Source organism: Amblyomma maculatum, chromosome 3, assembly GCF_055883805.1.
Source record: "Amblyomma maculatum isolate TAMU_Amacu chromosome 3, ASM5588380v1, whole genome shotgun sequence".
NCBI lineage: Eukaryota > Metazoa > Arthropoda > Arachnida > Ixodida > Ixodidae > Amblyomma > Amblyomma maculatum.
The window spans coordinates 28645822-28650445 of NC_139346.1; the positions used below are offsets into that span (position 1 = coordinate 28645822).

General features: G+C 45.4%; 1 pseudogene; it reads left to right on the plus strand.

The window, feature by feature from the left end:
* Window positions 1-1019: 1019 nt before the first annotated feature.
* On the plus strand, window positions 1020-2865 carry LOC146194412 (uncharacterized; annotated as a pseudogene).
* Window positions 2866-4624: the final 1759 nt, after the last annotated feature.

Consider the following 4624-nt stretch of genomic DNA (forward strand, 5'->3'; position numbering starts at 1 on the left):
GTCTCTTTCCTGGAGTTTTTTGGTGCGTGTCCCGGATTACACACTGATATTTCTAGCAGAATTTATGGCAATGGGGCTAGCACGACTAAATGTTCCCTGCCGTCAATCAAAAATAATTTTTCTATCAGACTCTCTGTTTTGTTGCCACTGGAGTCAGTACGGGATGCTCTGTTGAGCCGCTCATTAAAGTATTTCATACCGGGGTGGGTGAAAGAAATACGCTTCATCTGTGTCCCCGGTCACAGCGGCATTTTCCAGAACGAAGGGGCAAATTTCCTGGCTAAATCAGCTCTTGATGCATCTGTTTCATGTACCATCCCTAATATCACCATTTTTGGAATGTCCTGTTTCCAGCGATATCAATACTTAGCCGCTTCATGCAATGATCCTTTGCTATCTACAGCCGAATACCAGCGTCTCATATACTCATGGAAAGTTCGTTCATGTAAATCACGGCAGTGTGAGGTAACGATGACTCACCTGAGATGCAGGATTCCTCGCCTAAATCTTTATTTATGTAGATGCGGGATCATCCCCACAAACCTTTGTGAGGCTTGTTGTTGTTGTTCTCCTCTAATGTGATGGCACATACCCACACAGGGGGATCGGCCAATAATTGGGATGCAGAGATATTAGACTTTGAGATGTATAACTACATCGCAAAAAAATAAATGCTTGGGAATAGAGAAGGAAATGTAAATATGATAAACCAAAATATAAAAGATTAAATACTAACGCACGCAGTAGGAGAATAGTAAGATTTATATGTACAGATTAAAACTTCAAAGCGTATTAGCAAGGTAGACGTTTTGTTTCTATTAAGAAGTTTTGAATGGTGTTAAAAACATGCCTGTGGCTGTACTCAAGCATGGTGACACCGAACGATAATAAAATTTGGCTGCTCACATTAAGACCCAGCTGTTGTAACGGCTTCTCTAAATACCGTTTTCTCATCATGGTAAAATGGCGGCAAAATATCAAGAAATGATCTATTGTTTCCGGTTCCCCGCAGAGTGGGCAGGACGGCAGCAGCCTTTACAAGATGCCTAATCGTTGCATGTTCTTCGTGCAGATCCTCGCGGCTGTTGCTGTTTCGCTTTTTTGCGACTTCGACTCAAGAGCGCCTGCGCAACCATCAAGCTTGCGGCACGTGGATGGGACCATCAGCTTCGCTACGGACTGCCATGTCACCCTTGTTGGTGATATACCTGGCGTGCTCCCCTGGGCACCTGACGGCTTCCCACGTGCATGTCTACACCGTCCAATCACCATCGGCCCTTGGTCTACGTCAGCTCTTCCTCGGACTATAAATCGGACCGCACCGGCGTACCGCTTCAGTGGGCAGGACGGCAGCAGCCTTTACAAGATGCCTAATCGTTGCATGTTCTTCGTGCAGATCCTCGCGGCTGTTGCTGTTTCGCTTTTTTGCGACTTCGACTCAAGAGCGCCTGCGCAACCATCAAGCTTGCGGCACGTGGATGGGACCATCAGCTTCGCTACGGACTGCCATGTCACCCTTGTTGGTGATATACCTGGCGTGCTCCCCTGGGCACCTGACGGCTTCCCACGTGCATGTCTACACCGTCCAATCACCATCGGCCCTTGGTCTACGTCAGCTATTCCTCGGACTATAAATCGGACCGCACCGGCGTACCGCTTCAGTGGGCAGGACGGCAGCAGCCTTTACAAGATGCCTAATCGTTGCATGTTCTTCGTGCAGGTATGTTACCTAAAGAACGCTCACTGCGTTCGATCTGATGATCGTTGTTTGCTGCTGTTTTCCTGCCCACACAGTTTTGTTACCTTCTGTTCAAATGCTGTATTTTGCTTTTCTTGCCTTCTACAAAGCGGGGACGTTGAACAAAACCCAGGCCCCCCTAAACGATCAGTCTCAGCTAACTCGTCTAAACATCTTAGTGGGAAGCGGGCAACGCGTTCCAATACTGACTTGTCCTCCACTCCGGGGGTCGCAGACGTCCTTTCTCAGCTCTCGCAACTGATTGCTGGTCAAGAACGAATCGCTAGTGACATTACAGATATTAAGAAAACTTTTTCCGCTCGTCTTGATGTCCTCGAAGCTCGTGTTTCATCACTGAAATCATCTGCAACTCCTTCAGCCTCTGAGTCATTGAGCGCTAACCTCCGTTCGGACATTACCTCATTAAAAAAACAATATCCAACTTGGTTGTAAAGAATGAAGACTTAGAAAACCGGTCAAGGCGGAACAATCTTGTTGTGCACGGTCTACATGAGAGTCCTGATGAAGATGACGCCAGTTTATTGTCCAAAATTCGCAAAATATTTACTGAAAATCTTCGCATAGAATGTCCGCGCATTGAGCGTTGTCATCGCATCGGCAGACCCAGTGATGGACGTACACGACCTGTCATTCTAAGGATCCTCGACTTCAGTGAGAAGATTGTTGTCATGAAAAACGTATCGAAACTCAAAGGGGAAGATTTTTACATCACTGAGGATTTCTCTGCGAGCGTCCGTGCCCTTCGTAAGAAAATATGGAATGCATCTTCCTCGCTTCGTGACGGTGGTTCAAAAGTGAAGCTTCGGTACAATCACGCTTTCATTGATGGTGTCAGGTACACATGGGATGAAGCTTCGAGTAGCTTGAAACGGGACCTCCATCACGATGCGACCGAATCTTCTGAGCTTCATTCGTTACCCTGTTATGAAGCTACCGAATCTAGTGAGCTTCCTCCGTTACCCCGTTGACGTTCACCTAGCTCGCCACCAAGTCTCCTTGTCTTAAATCTTAATGCTAGAAGCATCTCTAACAAACACCCTGATCTTCTCGCGCTTGTGTCCTCCCATGACCCTCACATTATTGGCATCACTGAAACCTGGCTTCACCCTGACATTTTTGACTCTGAATTTACCCCACCTGGTTACCTTGCTATCCGTGCTGACAGGCATGAGGGCAAAGGTGGTGGTGTTGCTTTACTTCTGCGTTCTTATCTTAGATTTTCTATACTTCCTGCTCCATGCAACGAGTCAATTTGGTGCAAGCTTTATTTAGAAAAACAGACTGTTATTATTGGCGTTTTTTACCGACCCCCCGGAACCCCTGCTGATGTTTTGCACTCTGTTGGTCAGTTCATACATAGCCTTTCAGTATCAAACATCATCTTCATGGGTGATTTCAACGTGCCTGGTATTCACTGGCCATCGATGTGTTATTCTGGCCGTGACGCTTCTTTAGCAAAAGAGTTGATGGATCTCTCACTCTCTCTTGGACTCACTCAAATAGTTACGCTTCCCACCAGGCTGAATTCATTGCTAGACTTAACCTTTCTAAGCCCCAACCTAATAGACACCGGGTTTCAGTGTACGGTTGTCGATGGTATTTCTGACCATGAAGCAGTTCTCCTTACCCTGTCCCGCTTCTCTAGTAACCCACAGTACTCCTTCACGTCATTTCCGGATTTCCATCACGCAGACGACAACTCCGTAATCGACAAACTAGCCGAGTGCTTCGACGCCTTCTGCGCGCTCAGCCGTGACGGCGACGTTAATGACCTTGTTGAATATTTCGAAAAAATTGTTAGACTGCGCATTAAACAGTTTGTTCCTGTAAAAACAAAGAAAAGAAATCCTGCTCTTCTTTGGATTAATCGCGATGTTTTACAGATGTCACGTCGTGTAGCCCGGCTGAGACGCATGGCACGTAACAATAACCCTGATGTTGTTGCTCGATTTCAAGCTGCAAAAAATGAACTTCGAATTAAAATGCACTTTGCTAAAGATTTCTATTTCCGCGTTGAGCTCCAAGGGCTGCTAAGAGATAACCCTCGTAAATTTTGGCGCTCTGTTCTACCCTCAAACACTACCTCCACCTCATTTGTTATTAATGAAGAAATTGTGACTGACCCTGTTCAAATATCTGATGCATTTAATGCCTACTTTTATTCCGTCTTTGCACGTGATAATAACATGATTCCAACTTTCAGTCTTCCTAATCATGATCATTCTATCTCAGATATCATGGTTAGCACTCCGGGGATTTTAAATCTTATCTTGTGCCTTGACACAAAAAAATGCGCTGGACCGGACTGTATCCCAAACACCTTCCTAGCACGTTATTCCCTCTGGTCATCTCAATATCTCTCAATTATATTTCAAAAACCTCTTTCCACTGGCATTGTCCCTTCCTCATGGAAACTCGCCAATGTACTCCCTCTCTATAAATCCGGCAACAAACAACTGCTTTCTAACTATAGGCCGATCTCTTTAACTGCACATTCATGTAAGATCCTAGAGCACATTATTTATAAACACATTATGGAATTTCTTGAAGCAAATAATCTTCTGTCCAGAGCTCAACACGGGTTTCGTAAGGGGTTTAGTACAGTGACTCAGTTAACCGAATTTGCACATGACATTCTTCTCAGCATAGACGCCGGTAACCAAATCGATGCTATATTCATCGATTTCTCAAAAGCTTTCGACACGGTCCTTCACTCTAATTTGTTATGCAAACTTAAAGTAATTCTCAATAACTCTCAGCTCGCTGATTGGATTGCCGATTTCCTCTCACACCGCTCCCAGTCTGTTGCTTCAATTCCGTCGATTCTTCTTTAGCCGATGTTACCTCAGGTGTTCCCCAAGGCTC